At 43.5% G+C, this 22,943-nt stretch overlaps 1 long non-coding RNA gene across 2 annotated transcripts in view; it reads left to right on the forward strand.

The window, feature by feature from the left end:
• The first annotated feature begins 324 nt into the window (after positions 1-324).
• LOC107033857 (uncharacterized) overlaps positions 325-22,943 on the forward strand; it is a 41,272-nt gene continuing 18,653 nt past the window's right edge. The window contains exons 1-3 of one of the 2 annotated variants that reach the window (XR_012066651.1): positions 325-486; positions 595-738; positions 19,177-19,239. This is a non-coding gene — a long non-coding RNA (uncharacterized lncRNA). Of the gene's footprint in view, positions 739-19,176; positions 19,240-22,943 lie in introns of both variants that reach the window. The other variant, XR_004186209.2, reaches the window with a different exon arrangement.

Here is a 22,943-nt window from a genome sequence, read left to right on the forward strand (position 1 = left end):
GCAGAGACCACGCCTGTCTCCCCTGAACGGCCGTGTGTGAATGTCCGGCTTTATGATACATTTGTGCCGGTGAGGGAGTTGGACACGAAGCAGAGGCAGAGGGGTGCCCGTCCCCACTTCATACAGAGCATCAACTGTGCGAGCCCGTGACTCATGGCACACTCACCTGGAGTCGGAGCCCCCCAGGCACCGGGAGCCCTGCCTCCCCGGAGTATTTCCCCGATTGATGACGGAGGACCTCAGCACTGCAGCTCACACAGAGCCTTTATTCGTGGCCGGCGCGGGACTGCGCGGCCTGTGGGGCACACCCCGGGCCGTGTGCGCTCTCCTCCCGCCTCCTCCCGGGGAGGGAGGCCCCGGCCCGCCGGCGCTGACTTGCCATGCCCCGCATCTCCCACAAGGGGGAGCCCCCGGAGGGCAGCGGAATTTTGGAAGCGCTGAAGTTTTTCTCCTGCTGTCCTCTTAACTGATTTTCCGTACCCAACTGTAAGATTTTCTTTGTTGCAATGTTGGGGCCTGAGCTAACACTTCTGGAGTCTGCGGGTGAGAACCACGGCGGATGCCATCTTTTCTTGTTTGTTATTACCTACCTAGCATTATAAACTAAGGAGGGAAAGTCACAAAGAGCTTCAAGACGTTCATGGATCTCAGGCCCTGGAGGGAGGCAGGCGGCATCAGACAGACAGAACCAGGAAATCTGAGAGGCAGCCAGAAGGTGCCTGTGGCTGCAGAGCCCAGGTAGGTACCCGGGAGAGGATGACTGGGGCCGGGTAGGGGGTCACGGCTGGGGTGGGGAGAGGCATAGAGTCTCTGATGGTGGGAAGAGGGGATGGACAGGAGAGGTGGAGGGGTGAGGTGCAGAGAGGAGTTGGGAGGCTGAGGGAGGAGTTCCAAAGGAGTGCAAAAGAAAAAAGTGCTCGCTTGTAGCTTGTGATGCAAAAGCCTGACCACGGAGCTGGACGGGGAGGGTTTGGGATCTGAATCAGAGACTTAAACTGGTTTTGAAGTTGGTTCCAACTCAGCTGCCCCAGGAACTTTGCAGGACATCAGAGGCTGGGAGCTTGAGGGCAAATGCTTATTGCACAAGAAAATTTAAAAGTGAGTAGGTGTGCCCGAAAGTTGATCTGATGGTTCTGGTTGTGTGTCATAGAGCCACACCTACTCCGGACTTTTGACCTAAACTAGAAGGAATTCTGATCTGATGGCGTGTTCGGTCCTCTCCACTCTGAGCCCATGTCTCAGCCTTTCCCCTGCTTCCTTCCAGTCCCCACAGCTGCTCTCAGTAATGGACGAGAGTCCCAAGTTCTCATTCTGCCATGGAGTGAGATGAGCTTAAGCAAGGAAGCCTCGGAGTCTCCGTTTTCTTTGTCTATAAGAGGGAGATAATAACATATTACAGATGAGCCTTATAGGATTTTTCTGAGGATTGAATGAGTAAGATAATGTGAATAAATGCTCTTAATAGATTATAATTACTAGCTAAATAAAAGATGGCATTAATAATAATTAATCAGTTAATATACCCTTAATAGTCTCAGCGGGGTATTTTCCTACTGAGCTTTGCAGAAACCTGTGTGAGTGTGTGTGTGTGTGTGTGTGTGTGTTTATGTGTGTATGTGTGTATCTTTGGCAGATAAGTGGGAAACTTTGTGTTCTTTCCCTTTTAACCACCTTCAAATGTTCCCTTTCCCAGCCTCGGCTGCATTTTTCTATTTCTCAAACATGCAGATGATTGATGATGTCTGCTTGGCTCCCTGGAAGAGTGATTTGTCTGTGTCCTGGACACTGTGCTGCCCGAGGCCATGTCCCACCGTGTCTCAGGCACCTGATCAGACTGAATATGCTCAGAAGAAGCAAATAAGGGGCTGTGTTTGTAACCTCATCTCCATATTCCCTGCCTGGGGTGTCCTTTCCAGACCACTACTTATTTGCTGCAATGCCTCCGATGGGAGATCAGCTTCTGTACCTTTGGGTCAGATTGGTTCAGCTGACCAGTCAAGGCCTTGAAATTGGCTCTGACACCTGTATACATCTTCACCCTCTCCTCGGGCTCCGGATGAGTGTGGTCTCTGGGGAAGGCAGTGTAGACTCAGGGCAAATCCTCTGACTTCCCTTCCCCACCTGTCAGATGAAGTCATTCCTGCCCTTCCTTCCTGCATCCACATGTGGAGGTGAGGCATTCCCGAGATTGTGCCTGAACACACCGAAGTCTGTAAGTCTGTGGTGTTTCAAGAGTCATGAGGTGTCATCACTGTTATCCCACTGCATGTTTTAAAATTATTCAGGGAAGGGCAGACATAGCTCAGTGGTGGAGTGCGTGTGTAGCGTGCACAAGGTCCTGGGTTCAATCCCCAGTACCTCCATTACAATAAATAAATAAAAACCTAATTACCCCCCACCCCCAAAAAAGAATTAAAATAAAAAAAAATTTAAAAACAATCCATATTTCTTGGGGGGGAGGGTATAGCTCAGGTGGTAGAGTGGTACATGCTTAGCATGCAGGAGGTCCTGGGTTCAATCACCAGTCCTCCTCAAAAAATAAAGAAATAGATAAACCTAATTACCCCCCCCCAAAAAAAGCCTAAATAAATAAAATTCTTGATCAACATGTATTTCACAACCTTACTTATTTTAAAAGCTGTCTTTCTCCAGATATGAATCCTCTCCTACTTTTCTCCACCAATTGACTGATAAACCAAATATTTACAGAGATGCTAAGTGATACACCTTTTTACCTTCAAAAATCAGTATCCCATCTAAATCACATGTACACATGCACAACATGTACAAAGATGGTTTGCATTTTTCTGAAACCACCAAACACATATATATCCCTTCAATTTTCAAGCCTGTACTTATTCCCCTTTTATTCCAAAATATATGCAAATATATATTTGAGCAAAAAAACGTACACTGATATGCACATGGCATACTTACTTAGCAGATTTAATGGGAAGCGGAGCAAACCCACCACTCTGTCAGCATTCCAGCTGTTTTAGAGTCCAGAAGTGGCCACAATACACAATTCATGTGGTTAAAAAAAAATCATGGATCAATTTCATCCCAGTTCCTAGTAATGAATATCAATATCTTGCCTCTGCCAGACAGACTCTGAGCAGCCTCAGATACTTTCAAATGAGTTTTTTAAAAAGACATCTGCAAAGTCAATTATTTTGAAGCTCATCTGAAGCAATTAAAAAAGCATCCTGACATTTCAGGTGATATTTTTTCCCAAGTAAAATAATTATAAATAATACTAATTATGAGCAAATCATTCAGTTACTCACAGCCTGGTTCAACCTTTAGGTTAATAAACCAATCCATTAAAATTCATCTTGCTCAAAGGGCCAATTTGTTAAAAAATGTAGCGACCTTTCACCACAAGTCTGATTGATATTTTCTTGAACGATAATCAGAGCTGTCTTTCCCAGGAGAGAGTGTGGTCAAGTGGTAGGTACAGGAGACCTGGGTTCGTTTGTGCCTGTCTCAGTCGTACTTCTCACTTAGGCACAAAATAGTGCTGCTGCTGAAGACGATGGTGATAATGTACAAAAACGAAAACTCCGATTTCAGAAAACACCTCAAAGAGATGTCTGTAAGTCTTGAGACGGTTGCTCACAAAAAACTGACAATGTCATTCTTCCCTCTGGGAAAGATTTTGGACTTGCCCCTCTGGCTGCCTCTGGGATTTCATTCTCTCCAAAGGTGTAGGGCAGGGATTTGCAGATATGGCCCATGGGCCAGATCCAGGCTGCCACCTGCTTCTGTAAATAAAGTCTCATCAGAGCAAAGTATATCTCTTCATCCGCATATTGTCACTAGTTGCTTCCCTATTCTAAAGGCAGAGTTGAGTAGTTACAGTGGCCCACGGGGCCCACAACACCCAAAAAATTTCTCATTTGGCCCTTTACAGAAAGAGTTTGCCAAACCCAGATGTAGGGTAAAGGGGAAAAAAAATGCAAACCAGTTATCTCTGAATTTATACTGACGACTAATATTTAAGCATCACTTTACAGTTTATAAAGTCTGAGGACGTTATTTTCTAACAGGTATTATCATCCTTGCTTAACTGATGGAGAAATTTGTATCGCCGTTCAGCCTTTAAGTGGTGTGGGTGGGACTTGGCCTCTGGAGAGGAGCAGCCCACGGAGGTGGCTCTCAAGCTGCGTTAGTGGCCTGTCTTGTCCATCTCTCCAGAATAAGTCATCACCAAAACTCAGTAAAGGAAGCAAAATGCTTGACATCCTGTTCCCTCTTTATCTGACCTTGGCCTGGGTGATTTTAACCTTGTTCTGCTTCTACATCTCTGTTCTCATAACCAGAGCAATACCAGTAAACAGAAAGACGAGTAAAGTGCTTTGCCGTCAAACAAAGCTTAGCTTTATTGCTTCCACTCTCACTTATCCACACTGAAGGAATGTGTCCGCCCTGAAGTTGGCACCGGCGCCTGGATATTCTGAAACCGCCAGTGACAGAGAAGCCTTTGTTTTGGAATATGCTATCTTTTTTAAAGTTCGCTTTTTGAAATGGCAAGTCCCTCCTTAATTATGTTTTTTTTCTTTTATTTCGTTTATTATCAAAATCATAGTTTCTCCCCTGAGCTTGTTCCGCCTGCTAGTAAGGTGGGCCATGCAGTGCCCGGTAGCACGGGGAAGCCTGGAGCGCAGAGCGCCCCTGCAAGATGCGTGGATATACGCCAAGTTGTTTGAAAGGACCTAAGGTTTTCTTAACCTTATATTGTCTTGGAAAGGAGGTAAGCGATAAAATGAGAGACCTGAGAATAAGAAACTTCTAAGTCAAACCTCTCCTAAAATAAGGATTTAAACACGAACAAATTGAGTTTTTCCACCCAACCAACTTTCATGTTGGGTGTTCACCCTGACAGCCACTGCTCGGAGCTGAAGGAGTCTCACGCTGACTGAGGTTCAGATGTTCTTCAGGAAATGACTTATTAGAGACATGAACACGCACACCCGTGTTCGTAATGCACGTTAGAAATAGTTCAGTGGGACTGCGGATGAAATTGGAGCACGCTCCAAGGAGACATTCTTCTTCCTTATTGGACGGTCACTGAGAGGAAGTGGCACTTTGTGAGACTCAAAGAATATGGAGGGAATTCCAAATTTTAGGCATTTGAAAATGGCTGGGGGTAGGCACTCCGGGATGAAACAGAGGGATGAAAGTCACAGAGCGAAATACAGTATTTGTATGTGATCAGAAAGTCACTCATTCTATTTGGAGCATATGGTTATGTGAGAGTGGAGGAAGGTGTGGTAGGTGAACTTGGTCAGAGCCAGAATCCAGAGGGAATGGCAGGCTAGAAGGCTGTGTCTTTCTTCTGTAGATGCTGAGAACCATGGTGTATTTTTCTGCAGGAGAATCACATGGTCATACCTGTGATTTATTGGAAAAGAGTGTAACAGATGTTTGAAAAGAACCCAGAGGCAGGGTCACCAGTGGGCAGCTGGAGCAACGGTCCAGGCAAGGTGAGGAACGTAACTCCTTTGTCTTGTGCTGCATTCACGAGGCTGCTCCTCTCCAACCTGACTAGCCTAGGTTATTGCCCTGGCTGAGGGCTTTCTGAGGGCATTTATTTAATGGCATGCCAGTGGCATTTACTCATAAAACCAAAAAGCCATTGGGGCCAGAAATAGGGGTTTTGGTTACTTCCCCAGACAGGATGCAGTTGGGGTGATTATACATGTGATTCATCAAGGTCGGGAAACAAGTCCTCCACAAACAAACGCCCCTCCCCTGCGGGCCCAGTGACTCACGGCGGCTTCACTTCGCAAAGCGCTGGAGGCCAGGCAGAGCTTGAGGTATGATGTTAAATCATCAGTCCCCGGTGTTCATTGTTACAAGAGAAACATTTCTGTTCATTCTTTGAGTCGTTCAAGCAGTGATGACTTTAGTGAACTCTTCCTGTTTTAGACACAGAGAATGTGGGGTTGTAAAACATAGTTCCTAAAAACAATTTTAAAAATAAAAACAAAAACAAATACAAACAAAAAACATAGTTCCTGCCATACAGTGTCTTCCAGCTTAGCTGGGAAAACAGATCTATGCTTAGTGGTAGGTAGAGTATCCCATACGTGTTATAACAGAGACACAGACGGCACTGAGGGTCGCGGAAAGCCCCCCTGGCTGCTCTGGGAGAGGAGGGGGCGCTGGAGTCAATTCCGACACAGTGACCGTCCATCATTTATTCATTCATTCAGCAGATAAGTATCAAGCACTTCCTATATGCCAGGCACTGTTCTGGACAGGAGATCTCATGCTTTTGTGGTGCCTACTTTCTAGCAGGGAGGGGGGATTCAGGTGTTAAACAGGGACACAGACAAACAAGTCTCATCCTCTGGGAATTTACATTCCTGCCGAGGAACGTTCTAGAGAGCCGCAGTTAGCACTTCATTCCTTCACTCGACAAAGAACAGCATATGCAGAAAGCAGCATGCGTCCAGCCCCACAGGGAAAGAATGGAGGAAGACCCCTCAGGTTTGGGGGTATCCAGTGTGATAAGAGGGCTTGTTTATAGACCTGAATTAGGATGCACGAGTCTCCTTGACCTGCTTTGGCTGGAGGTGACGGGCAGAAAATGGAGACGACTCTTCCGTGGAGACTCAGGGCACTGAGTCCCGCAGACATTCTGCTTTGGCGGTGCCTGTGAAGGAGCTGGCGTTATGGATTCAGGAATCAGTGCTGTGATTTGGGCTCGCTGATGATCTGTCTGTACTTCTGTCTGACTGTTCTGCAGTGGCCCGGTGCCATGAAGATGAAAGCTCAAGACGCCAGCTGCCTCCTTGCTTAGCTAATATTCAGGTCAAGTTCCGTGACAGCCCACTCTGCCTTGGAGGTCGGGCTTGAGTCTCATTTTATCAGGCTTTCTGCAATAACCAGGCCATGAGGAGGTGATTGTGATGGTACTCATTGGAATGGGATGTGACCTATATATGGAAAAGAACCAGGACAGAAATAGCTCTTCAGCCCATCACGACTTGGAGAAATCCAGCATAAGCGAGTGCAGCATCGCAGGGCTGGGGGGCCTCGAGGGGACTTAAGGTGATACTGGCACCTGCCCCCAGGCAGATAGATGCCTGTCTGGAAATTTAGTACAAATTTAACGACTTAAAAATTTACCCATCCTGGATAGTATAGTTCCCTTCAGGGCAGTCCTGCCGCCTAGCCTTGGGCAAAAACGTCTTTGAACCTCCTGTTTGACTGTAGCCCTCAGAACCCTGTAGCGTATTCTTTTGAATGTCACTGTCTTTGGAGGCTGTTTTGCATTTTCTAAAAAAACCAAGCGCCGTGTGCAGTTGGTCCAGCTAAGCGATACCATCTTTGAAAATGAATTTAACTGCAGCTACAAAATTATGAGGTGACATTTTTTGTGTGGCTCATAACTGGTTCAAAGGAGACTTACCAGCAATTGCTAAAGTGGTTAAGTACGTGTACTCCAGGGTGGCTCATTTCAGGGCCTGGGAGCTCTGGGAAGCTGCATTTCTCACCCTGGTTGGTGAGCTACTTGAGGTCAAGGACCATCCATGCCCTTTTTGTCTCGAAATACCCACTCACCGCAGAGGCAGGTGCACGTCAGGGGCTGTTTATAGAATTAACTAAAAAACAATAATGTCATCACTTTACAGTCATGTCATGAAATTTTTGTCCATTTTGGTTTTTTTTTTTTCCCACCAAATATGAACCCCATGATCACCTCTTACCTTGAGGCTCATTGGCCAGCAGCCGGCAAAGGAAACAAGTCTGTGTGACTAGCATGCTGTTCTGGGAGGAGACTTCAGGTTCTAGTGTAAACTCTGTTATGAGTCGGACGGGTGGCTTTGGGAAAAGTGCTTAAGCCCATGTCTCCATCTTTAAATAAAGAGACTGACCTTGATGATGGGAAAAGGTCCATTGGAGGAATAAAATACTGAGTAGCTACTTTGTGCCTATATCCGTGCATATTGTGGGAGATTTTTTTAAGGTCTTCGTGTTGATCAGGATTCTTGTGTTTTCAGGTGACAGAAGCCCAGCTTGATTTAGTTGAGGTTAAAAAAAAAACCAAAAAAAAAAACTTCAGGGAAGGCAGGGGTACACCAGACTCCAGGAGGAACGAGAGTCGGGGACTCGGGCACTCCCATGACACACTTCCCTCAGGTTTGTCCTCGATTTCTCTCTCTGGGTCAGTTTTATTCCTGCAGATCGGCTTCCTTCGTGAACCCAGAGAAATTTTTGAAACCTCTGGCAAGTCCTCCGGGCCAGGGGACCAAGAACCCTTGACTGGCAGCTGCTGTGAGACTCATGAGGTTGGCTGAACAGAGGAGCAGCCCCCTGCCCCCCGGAGAAGGGGCTGCTATCCAGCCAGAAAAACAACCCCCTAAAGCCTGCCATCCTCGTCTGCCGCCCTCTCCCACCCTAGTCCTCCCAGCACCAGGCACGTTGGCACGCTGCCTGGGGACCTTCTACTCTTCTGGAAGACTCTGCCCAGCTTTGCTGTCTCTGAGGGCTGGCTGCCGGGGCAGCACGGTCCTGACCTGTCTCAGCTCTCAGGGCGCCTCAAGCCCGTCTGTGCTCCAGGAGCACAGCTCGTCCCGTTGCTCGTTGTGGTCTGTTCCCAGGTTTTTCTCCTCCGCGAGACTGGGAACTCCTCAAAGGCACTAACTGCCTTCATTAGTGTTGCTTTATTCATTTATTTATTAGATGATTGATTTATTCATTACTGACAGCTGACTGTGTACTCGGTTCTGTGAGTTCAGAGAGAAGTAACTCAGGACCGCTGTTCTGCAGAGGATCCAGCTCCAGTGGGAAATGTGTGATGAACAGATGCTTGTGGTCCGGTGCAGTGGGACGCGTGCACCCGGCCGTCAGCGCTGGTGGTGGAGGAGCCACAGCACGCAGGGGCGGCGTCTCCCTGAGTAAGGGCAGGGGTTGAGAAGGCCAGAGAGAGCTTCTGAGAGGCAGAAAGGGGCTGCCCCTGGTCTGTGCTGGGTTCTGTTGCCTGGGATTAGACCTGGTTGTTTAGGGTTCAGAGGGAAGGAACATTCTTCAGGGACGCCTTGAAGGTACAATGCAACCAAAGTCTTACTGAGTGGGATAGATAAGGTGGAGATATATGAAATAATGGGGAAAAAAGACAGTTTCCAAGAAAGTACTAATTTTATTAGTGCTTTGCACAAGGAATGTAGGAAAAATTGAGATTACCATAGACTTCTAAGGGAAATCCTTCAGAACACGTGGGGATTGCCTCCCTTCATGGGGAGTTGGCAGAGTTCAGTCTGAAATCAGAGCCTGGGTTTCAGTCTCACTCTGCCAGATACTAGTTTGGTGACAATTTCTCGATCTCTAATTTCTATGTCAGAAAACGAAGACACAAAGATCCATCTCTCAGAGTTACACTGAGGATAAAATAAAACTTGTAAATGAAAATGCCTAGTAAATTGTAGAGCGCAATTCAAACTGAGGTTATTCTTGAAATCTGCTTATTGTTGAAACAGAGAGCTCTTAATTGACAAGAATATTGGGAAATACGAAAAGATGTATAAACAGTTACATGGAAAGCTACAGTATTCACATTGAGAATTATGTTACTTTTACTCACTGGCTACACCCTCTGGTTGATGCTGTTGCAAGACGTGTACCATGTTAATGAGTTGACTGTGACTTTTTATATATTTTTGACTCTGAGGATAGGGCAGTCTGACTCAGCTGGACATGTGATGTGCTAGGGGATATGCTGTTTGGATGCTGTGATTATTAGGTATTCCCTCTACCAAGTGAACAGAAGGTTTGCCTGAGGAGTTCCCTGTAGCAACAGAATGCTAAAAGGTAGAACTTTCCCTTCGGTGCCTCGGTTTCCTCCTCTTTAAATAATCATGAATAATGACGACATTTTAAAGAGTCACATTCATCTGAGGGACCTAAAGATGTGTGAGCGCATTATATTCCGTGTGAATCTGTCTTATGTTCTGCTCCGGTGTGGGAGGGGGCAGGGGAATGCATCCAGCAGACACAGAATGACCCACTAAAGCAGTCTGAACTCTCTGAGTGTGTCTCAAAGACTGGGATGAAATACTCAAATTTAATTGCTCCAGTGGTGTAGGCACACTGTGTGAATAAGCTCTCATTCCATGGGCTCCTTCAGTTTTCCTGCGCTCTTGGCCACCACGCGGAAAGAAACCCCTGCCCTGTCTCCCACGTTCACCGTGAAGGCCAACCCTGAGCTGATCATTACAGGAGAGAATGACTCCGGTGCTTTTGCAAGTTGCTGTCATGCAACGAGACATTAGAGATGAGCCACTCCCTCTTACTCAGTGATGAACCCAGAGAACGTGGAAGTGGAGAGTCAGCACGCCCAAGTGTGGGGTCAAAGCCGTGGCTAGCTGGTAGCCGTATCTCTCCATCCATTATTCAGTCTTCCCGCTTTCCTAAAACTTATGTTAGGAAAGAGAACATGACTCCTTTTTGGAATATTAGATCGATGAGATGTCAGTACAAGTTCCACAAAATAAGGTATCCTAAGGTCAAACAAGTTTGAGAAATTCCGAATATGTCCCCAGTGGAGATACGAAATGTACATGCGTGTATCTAAGGCTGCAAAAAAAAAAAAAAAGCCCATTGAACTCAGCTTTCCCAAAGTTATTTGACTCTAGGACTGTTTTATTTAGCAATATTCATTAGCATACTGAGTACCTCTTGTTCCCTCACAGCACAGTTTGGAAAACCTTGTTCTCCGGGAATTTTCAGTAAATTCTCATACTAAAGGCTGAAGTCGATGCCTGAGATTGAAGAAGAGTTGAACGTAGCTTAAGTAGAACCTTGTAAACAGGGAATACTTGGTTACCATCCAAAGATTCTTTTAAACAGCCCGTTCTTCATTAAATTGAAGGTGCCCCGGGAGTGGGGCTGAAACAAGCAATCTGCGTTCTCGCTCGTTCATTCAGCAAAGCTCAGTTTCCAAGACTAATTCAGAAAAAAACTGTACTTCTTTTTCTTTAGACTGGATAGGCCCCATGGAATATTCCTTGAAGATGTCGGAGTTGATTCTTTCTTCCCTCCCCTCTGCCCTTTTGCCTTTCTTTATAGGGAATGAGTCTGGGTTTGATGTATAACTGTTAGGGTTTGTATCTGATAGGACCCTATGGAGACCTGCTCGCCAGGGGAAGGAGTGGTTTTAGCTGTAATCACAGAAAAAAACCCTCTCCTGTCCTTCAGTCTTTCCGTTGCTCTGTGATCATAAGCCTTATCTTTAATGGAACCTTTCTAATAAGTGCTAAGATTGTGTTTTCTTTCTACCGCGTCTCCAAAGCATTGTTTCTTCCTACCCACAAAAGAGTCAAGAAGGTAGCAGGCAATGGGATCAATTCCATCCATCATATGTTTATTTTGTTCCTCTTCTTAGAAGCTTTCATCGGTGAACTTTCTTCTCTTGTCCTTGCCTTCCCCTGCATCACTTCAGAATTTATGCAGTTCACAGGAGGGGATTTTGCCTATGGTGACACCATGCTTTGCGACTGACCTCAGTCCAGTCATATATGTATTTTCTTTGCTAACTAGAATTGCAAGTTTATTGGAGGTATGTGCAATATATTTAAATCTTTCATGTTATCTTCAGCTTCTCATATGCAGTGTTCTGTGCAGAACAGTCATTTATTTAGACCTATTTAAGAATAATTTACATGGAGTGAATGTGAATGAGAGTGGTTACTTTGGGGCTCACCCTCTCCATGACTAGAGGGTGAATGTTGGAGGCCATCTGACCTGAGTTCAAATCCCAGGCCAAAGAAGCATTAACAATCTGTGTCCTCTTGATCAAGTTCCTTACCTTGTTATAAGACTTCTTATATACTTAATGGAGATAGTATATCCACGTTTTTTTTAGAGGACTAATGAGGGTGGTAATTAACAGTTTAAGTCCTGGTGTCAAACAGGTCTGAGTTTGAATCTCATCCTTGTATCTTATTTGCTGTCTAATCTGGTGAAAGGGAGTTAACCTTTCTGAGCCTTATTTTCTCATCTGTGAATTGGAGTCCATAATAGTATTTATCTCATGGAGTAGTTTGGATTTAAAAAAAAAACCAATGCATGTAAAACTTAGAATGGTACCTCAAACGTACTAAGAACTCAGTTAATGTCAGTCATTACTATAGAAGAGCCCTGAGCATACCTGGCACTGATGGGCTCAAATAACCTTTAGTTCTTTCTCCTGATAATTCCCATCTTTTAAATGGTTACCACTGGCAGACACACTGTGTAGACATATTGGTTCAGGGGACTTTAGCATAACTTTGTGCACAAGTGTCATACATTAAAAAATGACTCCTTTTACCTATCTTAAATGGCACCGAATTCTTCTGAAGAAAGGGAATTTTGAGGGGAAAGATCATGAACGTCTGAATTACGAAGAGTTTACATTCTTAAAGTGTGGTGGGTTGGAGATACTTTTTAAAATTGAACATAGCCATTTTGTGATTTGATTTCCTCAGGATGTGAATCAGAGAGAAAAAAACTAAAATTTGGTCCCAGATGAAACAAAAGGGGAGTAGGGAGGACAGGCAGAGGATTTTTCACTGGTAAAGCAATTTACACACTTGTCCTTTGCACAGTGAGTCATGGGCTGTGATACATTTCATAGCAATGTCTACGAGTTTCCAAATCTGGAAGAAGACTTATCAGCCAAATAAGGGAGAGAGAAGAAAACAGACTTCTAATCTACCTAGTTACCATTCACAGAATTTTAGACGTGGAACTTCAAAAAAAAAAAAAAGGACCATTCTGGCACCCCACTTTTAGTCATATCTTTAAACCCACTGAGAGAGAATTAGCTTATCACTTCCAAAATATCTTCAGCAGAGGAATTCAGTCTCTAGTTCTAGCATTCTAGAAAAACTTCCTAATTGCTTCTCTTCCTTAAACTTTTTTTTTTTGCTATAGCTTGAGGCTAAAATCTTCTTTTTTTAGCTTTCATATTGGCTGACCAAAGGTCATCTTAAAATGAGATTGTAAACTTTTTTTTTAAAAGTTATTAAAACTTACCCCTTAGTCTTCTAATTTTTCTAGTTAAGCAATCTCAACTCATTTAAAAACTCTTAAGTCCAGTCTTTCCATATCTCAGGTCCTTTTGGCTTACTGTTCTGAGGGTGTTCCCCCCAAATTCTCATAATAGATTAAAAAACACCAACAGTTTATTATGTTCACTTGAGTACCCCCAGGACCTTGTGCCACTTAGGGTACAGTACAAATAAATGTTGACTGAAGGCATGAATATGTCTTCATATTTGTATAGCTTCTAGTACTTTATGGAAAGCTTTAACTTCCTCAGAAGATTCTGTCTGAGGTTCTCTTGTTTTCACCTCCCCTCCCCACCAAAATCTTCCCTTTAGTTTTAAAGCCAGCAAGTGACAAAACAGAGACCTGAAGTCAGGTCTCCAGTTCCCAGTCATGTTAAGTTTCTCGACTTAGCCTAAACATTTTCTAAAGCAGAGCTGCTGGTGTTTTGAAAAATATAGACCCCTCCCAAGCTCAACCCCATACTCAGATAGTGGAGAGAACAGTGGAAGGAGGGCACACCAGTTGTAACAAGTCTCTGCTTGGAAGCATCTCTGAACATCATGTTATTTTTTTCATTGTAAAACATGACTTCTCGCATCCTGAGCTCCGATTCTCACTGCCTTTCTGCAAGCTTATCATGTCTTCACGTAGTACCTCCACATTCTGTTCTGGATATGAAATCTCAGTAGGGCGTGACAGGGCACCTGTAAACTCTTCATCAACAAGATGTACACGGCGCCTGGATGGAATGCTGCAGGGTCAGTGCAAGGATCTTGGGACACCTCGTGATGTAATCCTTGCTGGTCCCAGATTTCCTTACTGCTGAAATCAACCATCTCTGCCATTTGTTTCATTTACTTTGCTAGAACTTACAAAGGTGGGTATTAAATGATCAGGGAGACAGGGTTGTTTCCATTGAGCTCTTTAAAGGCAGGGATTGTGTCATAAAATTTTATATCCCTCTCCCCTCATCTGTGGTCTGGCACAGAGCAGGTACTTAACATATATTTCTTACATTAAATCGGCATCTATAAGAAAATCCGAAATCAAGACTTGTTCTCGACTTTGTCCATAACAGTGTGTCCTTAGATGAGGAACTGAGCTGTTTTGTCATCTGTGTGTCATGTGTAAAATGGGATATGCATCCACTTTAAAAAACTGATAGGAATATGAGAGTTACAGGAAGTTGGGCTTAAAGAATATTGGGTTTGAATTTCACAGACGAGGCAGTGTTCTACTCTTTAAATAAACGCTTTACAAACATGGTCTTTGTGTTGTAATCCTCTGTGAAGCACATCATCAAAGCAAAAGGGCTCTTGGTCACCTACTTGTGGATTATTATTTGTAACTAGTACATCATTTTTGACACATTCCTACAATCCTCAATAGCTATTTTTTTCTCTTAATTCACATTCCATTGTAATCATCTTTATTGTTGAAATGGAATTGTCAACTTGAAGATAATTTGAAGCATGGTTTTCTGCCATGTGGGTTCATAAATCTTAACAGTAAGAGCCAAGAGCCAAGTAGCTGAAAGCATTGTGAAATCATTGCATTAGGCTCCTGGAATATGTGAGTCGTCTTCCCACTTTCTCGTTAGTCTGAGGCAGGATGCCCGGAAAGAGTGTTTCATAAACGAGGCCTGTATTCTAATGCTGCCTTGTTAAAAACAACAACAACAACAACAACAACAAAAACAAAGTCACTGTAAACTTGAAAATCAAAATCCTGATTTCTCTCGTTTTGTTTCCTCGAGTTTCTTAAACCGAGTGCCTACCGCTGAGTAGGCATTGGAGTCACCTGGAGGATTGGTTAACCACAGACAGCTGGATACTGTCCTCAGCGTTTTTGATGAAGTAGACTGAGGGTGGGGAGGGGCCCAAGAACTGGGAATTGTAACAAGTTCCCAGGTTGCTAGCGCTGCAGGTCCAAGGACCACACACTGTGAATACTGTGCCACCTGATCTGCCCTGTGATTGCGGAGGCTCGTAGAAATGAATACGTCATGGGCTGCTTCCCTTTGCTGAGACTACTTTAAGAAAATGGGACTTAGATAAGCCATCCGTGGTGCAAAGCACAGGCAGACACCTATGGTTCAGGGTGTCTATACAGAACTGTGATGAAGACTGGAGAAAGAAAGCCAGATTGTTTTCTGTTTGTTTTTTTTAAATTAAACCTCTAGCTCCTTCATGATTTTGTAGAACCATTTTGTTGCCTTTTTCAAACTCCTTCGGGAGACATCTGAAAATGTGCTGCCTGAAGTTTTAAAAGCCAAAGAGGGAAGATATGTCTCCATTTTTTCCCTAGGTTATCATCTTTGTTTCCATACTCTCTTTCCCAGATGAGGGACCACATATTCAAGTGTCCTTTCCTCTTGCTTTAGGATATAATTAGATCCTAGACAATAATTCTCTATCAAGCTCTTTGAAGTCGAGACCCTATTTCCTATAGGCACAATGTTATCAATTTAGGTTTTTTCCCCCCCGGAAGGCCATTCCATTCAACACTCACTCAGTGACTTCATATGCCAAGCACTATACTAGATATTTAAGGAAAGACATGACCAAGATCGACTCAAATTCCTGCCCTTCCAAAGCCTGCATTCTAGCAGAGACAGACAGTAAACATAATACTTACAGCAACATACTCTATCTCTGATAGTAGATGCTATGGAAAGGAGGAAAATAAACCATGGTAATGAGGTTCAGGATGTGAGGGACTGGCAGGGGAGAGTGGTATGTGCAATTGCAGTTTTAAATCGGGGAGCCATTTGAGCAAAGACCTGAGGCAGATGGGACTGTAAGCATGTATCTAGGGAAGAGCGTCACAGGCAGAGAGAACAGACCGTGCAAAGGCCAGAAAGTGAAAGTGGTAGTAGATTGGAGAGGTAACACAGAGGCAAGGTCAAGATCATATGAGGCTTGGTAGGTCCCTGAAAAAGATGTTGGCTTCAATCTAAGTGAAATAGGAGTCACTGCAAAATGGTGACTTTTTAAGAAGGATCTCTCCAGATGTTGTGTTTAGAATATACTGAGCAGGGCAAGGTTAGAAGCTGAGAGAGCCTGGTTACGAGACTACACCAGTAACCCAAACGAGAGATGACGTGGTGTGGACCATGGGTTGATCTGTAAAGGTGGTGAGAAGTAGTTTGATTCTGTACATATTTGGAAAGTAAAGTTCAGTAGGATTCCATGATAGATTGGACATAAAATGTTCAAGAATAAAGAAGGTTTTGGCCTGAGAAACCAGAGAGATGAAAATTGCTATCACTTGAGATGTGAAAGGCTGCAGGAAGAGCAAGTATGTGAGAAATGCTGGGATTTTGGTTTTGGACATACTGAGTTTGAAATGACTGTTAGACATCTGATGGGAGATGTCGCGTTGTTTGTGGATCACGCATACATGGGGCTTTGAGAACGTGCCGAGTATGTCTGGGCTGAGGGTGGAGTCGTCAGCATGTTGGTAGTAAAAGTTTTAAGGCGAGTGAGATTATCAAGTAGAGAAAAAGAAAAGGACTCAGCCCCGGGGGTCTCCAGCATTAAGAGGTCAAGGAGGGAAAAAAGAAACCATCAAGGAGAGACTGAGAAGGAGTGGCCATCAAAGTTGGAGAAAAACTAGGAGCGGATGGTGTCCTACAAAGCAGGAGAAGGAAGGATATCAGAGGGCAGTGAAAAATAGTGTCAGACGCTGCCGACAGGTCAAGCAAGATGAAAACTGAAAATTTACCACTGACTTTAGCAACTCGAGATCATCGGTAACCTTAACAAGAACGTATCTGGTGAGGTGGTGACAGTTAAAGCCTGGTCTGAGTAGCTGAAGAGAGAATGATGGAAGATGAATTGGCAGTAGTGGGGAAAGACACCTGCTGATGCTCCTGCAAAAGGAGGCGAAGAAATGGGACGGAAACAGGTGAGGAAAGTGGGGTCCATCTGAGGATGTGGTGGTGTTTGTGTTTGGGGTCGGAAAAAACAACAACGATTGTGTGCTGATGGAGATGATCCGGTAGAGAGGGACAGATTGATGTTTTAGGCACGATTGGAAGGATTCCTTAAGCAATTTCACTGGGTTGACAAATAGTGATAGCTAGTACCCAAGTGGAAGATCTGGCTTCGGGGGAGTCAGATATTTTCACCTGTGCTAACAGGCATGTTTGGATTAGTAATGCTGGTAGGGGAGGCAGGCGCAGTGTTGAGACCCTGTGTAAAATGCCTTTTGATTGTTTCCATTTTCTCCATGAGGTGCGAGCCAACATTGTCTCATAAAACATCAAAACGTATTCAAAAGAAAATAAAGCCCACATATATAAATAAAGCCCTCTACCAATATTTATCCAAAAAATAAAACAAAGCCAAACACAATATAAAAAAGTATGCAATAAACGTTTCAGTTTAGGAGCACACTAAGGAGATGAGATGACAGAGGAGATGTTATTAGAGACAGTGCTTGGCTCGCTCTCATGGGATTCAGTTCCTGCTTCCGGACATGTATGTAGAAATGGTTCATGCTTTGGTATTTAAAGGTTGAGGACAAAAGGAAACTCTCATCTTCTGTCCCCTAGAGAAAAAGCTCTTCCTGTTCCTGAAATCTCTAATAGAGTTCCTCTGGAACCTGGCTGTATTTCATACTCAAACCGCTATCATTCTATCATTCTGGTTGATGAAAAAGAGATTATTCCGTCTTGCTGTAGAAATGCCAAAATGAAAGAACAAAAACCAACAAGAATATTCAAACCCAATTAAAAATGTTTTCTCTTCAGAACAAAATAAAACCAAGTAGAACAATTATTTCCTTTTTTTCAAGGGGAAACCCAAATGGTGGTAGCACGGTTTTAACAACTTTCTAGAGAATTCTAAGGACGCCCCACTCCTTCATTCATGGTAATCAGTTGTTTAACACTGAGCAGCTCCACTTATGAAGGAAGGAGAACGGTTTGGCTGGCAGAATAACTTACAAATATTCATTTCATGAATATTACATATATTCAATAAATTCATTCAATAATAACTACATAAAATATATTTTACACCTGACTTTAATCCAAAACAAAAAAGAAGTCAGTATCTGCAGTTTAATTTAAAAAAAAAAGGTTAATATGGAAATGTCAAATCTCCAGCTCTTAACCTTTTTAGTTATTTTTTTCCTTAAGATGTGAAAGTGTAAACTCTCCACGCAGTCTGTACTGGACCACCTGAAAGGGAAGAAATGGTACCACAGCATCTAAATGTTTTTTCCTTTCTGTAACCTGAGGTAGAGGGTGGGAAGTTGTCCTTTGAGAAGGGGCAGGAGAACATCCTGGGTTTCCATTATAAAGTTTCGTATGGGAATAACTATGTGAAAATATATGAAAGATTTATACTTTTCAGTGGGCAGAACCAAAATTGCACGTCCACAAAGACATGTTTGTTTAGAACTGGAGAAACTGAAGCTAGTTGTAGCACAGAATTTGATGGCTAAAAGGGTAGGTAAAGATAGTAGTTACTAAGAGGAATCGTGATTTTTCTATTTCCCCAAAGAACTTAAAAATCTCTGTAGCCTCCATCTTGGATAACCCAGGTGCTCTTCCGCCCAGAGACAGGGGTCTACAGAAAAGATTCTCATGGGCGCAGAGGATCCTGGGAAAATCTTCCTTCCTCCCCATCCCAGGACTTGTTTATATAATGTATAGACTTCAGACTGCAAGTGAAACTTGATTTCACTTGTTTGACAATTTCTCTTTGCCCCATGGCCAGCTCACTTGTTCCTTTTGGCTGATTGCAGAAGGGCTGGGATCTCTCAAGAGAGGGAGACTAAAAAGAGCAGAGATCCAACCTGGCTTCCTCTAGCATTAGTCCACCTCATCTGAGGAGTCTGTGACTCATTGCTGAGTTTCCCCCACCCCCAGGCAACTTCCACCAAACCATAGCCCCCCAAATGTGTTGCTGAAACATTTTCCTTAGTGATGCAATCTTGTTCTGATATTGCAGGGAATGCTGATTTTATTAGAGTTCTTTCAGCAAATTTGTTTAATTGTTGCTGCGCTTTGGCAAGTGCTGAGTCACCATGAGCACCTCATCCTTCTTACTTTCCTTTTTTTTTTTTAAAGTCCTTCTTTTGTTAAGTTTAAAACAAGTCTCTCCTTTTTTTCCCCCCCAACAGACTTGACTTTGGAAAAGACTCAGAAGAGCCGGTAAACTTGGGTTCCTCACTTCTGCTCCTCATGTGAGTATAATTTATATTTCTAACTCTTATGCAAGTGCCATTAAACAGCGTATTTCCCCAGGTTTCTGGGGAAGAGCTGCTTGTTTGATCTTGGCAACGCTGGCACTCTTTTAGAATTAACCACGGAAAAAGTTGATGACACTTCCGCGCTTCTTGTAAAATTCATCTTTGGGGTAATTTTATGGTGTGTGTTTCCCCCCTTGAATGTTTGAAAGAGCTGGATTTTTCTGTCTCTTTGCAGAGCTTTCTGGCAGCTGTGTCTCATTTGCTTTGCAAGGGCATTGGAAGAAATTGCTATTTTGGAAGCTCCTTAACATATGCGATAATTGTACAAAACACTTTACAGTTTGCACAGTGCCTTCCCATTATTTTACCTAGTTATTTCTCATAGAAGCCTTGGACATATAATTTACATTTTGTTTCAGAAAGAGAAATAGAGGTACTGAATAAATCACAGAAGCTTGGCAGGACAATTTATCTCACTCTGGAATTAATCGATAGATTAAAAATCTCTTCCTTCAGATCCTTTAATACCTATGACCAGAAAGCCACATGCTTTTCGCCCTAAACGGGTAGACCAGCACACCCACTGTGCATCTGAGGAATACACACGCTACCTGGTCTTAGGTCTACAAAGGCCTAGCAAAGCGTTGTCTGAGTGATTGGACATTGGAAACCACTGTTTAGCAGCTTGTATTAAAAGTGATAAACAGGCTTCTTTAAAAGAAAAAAAAAACAGATTTCTCAAAAAAAAAAAAACGTGATACAGTGGATGGCTAAAAGCGCCGGTTCTGGGGTCACACTGCCTGGGTTTAAATCCAAGCTCCTACTTTTATCAGCTGTGTGAACTTGGATGAGTCACTTTACCTTTCCCAGCCTTGTTTTTCTTATCTGCAAAGTGGGAGTGTTAGTTGCTACTTGGTGGAATTATTGTGAGCCTGAGTTGACTGAATTCAGGAAAAGCTTTAAGCCTGGCATCCAGCACACCTTCAGCCCTTCAGTAAATGTTAGCTGTCACTATGTTGTAATTCAAAAGGTGGCTACCGGGTCATTTTTTCTAAGGTTCATTTAAGTTGATTTGTTTCGTGAAATTGCTCACACGGCCCAGTCAAGACTGGAAATAATTGGTGGTCTTAAGAGGTAGTTGGTGGGGTAGACAGACCTTATACTTGTACTTCCTCTGCTCTTAAGAGCTGTGATCATCAAATCCTCTCAGTCCATCTGTCACTCCCTTTAAAACACAAAGCTGCCGTGTTGTTTGCCTTGGATAATATGGGATATTGACGGAGGGCCCCATTCACTAGGACTCCCCGTATTTCAGCCTCGCACTTTTGGCATGGTAGCACACTAGAAAGACAAAAGGTAGCATTAGTTTTCCCACAGCCCCAGGTGGAAGTAAGGTCTGGAGGAAGTATCAGGGATCTGCCTCGTTGCGAATGTGGTCTCCTTGGTCTCCTTGGAATACAGATTGAGTCCCACATCTGCTTCTAGTTGGCTGGGTAAACTGGGCAGAGCACTTTCTCTGTACCTCAGTTTCCCCAACTTTATACAGAAATTAAAATACCCACAGTCTGGAGAGCGTGCCCTGCCCTCCCCCCATTTGCTGAGACTTTCCCATAGCATATACCCTGTCCTGGGAACCTCCTCAGTCCCGGGGAGATCAGGGTGGTTGGTCACCCTAAATATCTGCCCCTCGTCTTACTGGGTTCACCATAAGGGCAGTGGATACAAACAGCCTTAGAGACTTCATGAGCTGAAGAGTATAGGTAACTGAGTTCTGAACACTTAAGGTCCCCAAGTAATGCTATGGGTTATTGAAAGAAAAACATGGCAATACAGTATATCACTTATTAGTTAAGAATAGCATATGTTAACTCTTGGCGCATCATTTGATAAACTGCTTAGAAATATGTAATGTGGCTGGCAAATTCATTAATGGATATACCATGCTTTATATCATTCTTACATGTTTAAGTACATGTAATTGAAAGTCCACAAAGGCATATTCATACAAAACAGTTAGGACCATTATTTTCAGGTCATGACAAACATAATTTGCATTGGAGAGACGTCATTTGAAACACCTTCACTTCCTGAACATTCTGTTTTGTACCCAACGTGTATTTTTGAAAGGATTACCATTTACAATAAATTGATTAGTGATTTGTCTTGGTATCTGAAAAAATAACAAAGGATAACAGGCCATTGCTGGGAATCACCTTGAGGCAGCATCAGTGTTCAGAAGATGTGCAAAAATATTAACCAATAAGCTCAAAGATGTGCAAAAATGTTAACCAATAAGCTCGAAGATGTGCAAAAATGTTAACCAATAAGCACACTCAGGAATTAGAGTCGTTTCCCAAAAATGATTCATTTAGTTTTCTTCCATGTCATATAGAACGTGCACTTGAGTGGACCATCACAATGTGCAAGTATGCATTTGCTTGGAAATTCAAAAAGTCTTTTGATTGGCTTTTATTTGTGATTTATCTCAAGACATCCAACCAGAATTCAAGCCAACATATGCCCTGTTCAGTGAGTCTTCTTGTAGACAGGTATAACAAGATAAATAATACGTATAAAATAATCATATGTGTAAAAACAGACAAGTTCAGTCAAATTCCGTTGCTTACACTAATAGAGAGAAGTAACAGTTACCTTAAAAGCTAGACTAATAAAATACAATGGCTTGTTTTCTGCTTGGCTTTGAAAATGGAACATGTACACCTCTGAGAAATTGTTAAGATCCTTGAAGACCCTGAACGTGTCACAGAGGTCTTCTGTATCTCCTCAGAGGATCTACTGCAGCCTTGGAGACATGACAGACACTCCGTAAAATCTCGTCAACTTATATTGAGTATTCTACGTATTAATAATAATTCAAAATAACATAGTGAAACCGGAGTGGAGGGGGCATGTTCTGTCATTCCGCATTCGACTTTCCCCCAAGGAACGAGCTGCTTTCCTCTCAGACAGAAGCAAAGAACTCATTCAGGAGTGGAGCTGAAGGCTGTGGAGTTACTGTTGTTTATGTTTCCCTGGACAGAGGGGAACTTATGTTGTCTTCAAAGGCCTTTTCTTCCACCGTCCATGACAGCAAGCCAGCGCAGGAAGAAGCCGTCTTCCTAGTCGCACATTGTACAAATGGGAACCCAGAAGAAGGAACAGTCTGCCCAAGGTCACAGATTCAAACCTTCCCAGATATTTGTTAACCCGAACTTAATTTTGCCAACTTTCACCAAGTGGAGCTGTAGGTGATTTTCTTGGCCTCTTTTTCAGTTGAGGAGACTTCCTCCCCCCAGGATCCTGCCGTCCCATCCGTCGTCACCCCAATGCCCCTTCTCCATAAACAACTCTGCTTCCTTCTGTCACTTGCCAATGGCATTTTGTTTGCTCTCAGACAACACACTTGAACCTGCAGTCCAAGGTCTCAAGCTAAAGGACTAGACTGTTCAAACTGCTATATAAATTTCAGGGCCATTCCTGCATTTCTGTGTAGGCTTGCAGCCTCTGATACAGGGATACCTAGCTCCGGGCTTATAAGATTACTCTCAGGCCTCGGTAACACAAGGCAAGGCTTTGCTGTATGGTTATTTAGCTGATGCTGCGAGCAAGCTGAAACTTGTGAGGACAGACATAAGTGGAAACAACCCGAAGTCATAGCTTGAACAGAACCTCCAAGAAGACAGATTGCCTGTGGCTCC

This window comes from Vicugna pacos, chromosome 33 (genome assembly GCF_048564905.1).
Source record: "Vicugna pacos chromosome 33, VicPac4, whole genome shotgun sequence".
Taxonomy (NCBI): Eukaryota; Metazoa; Chordata; class Mammalia; order Artiodactyla; family Camelidae; genus Vicugna; species Vicugna pacos.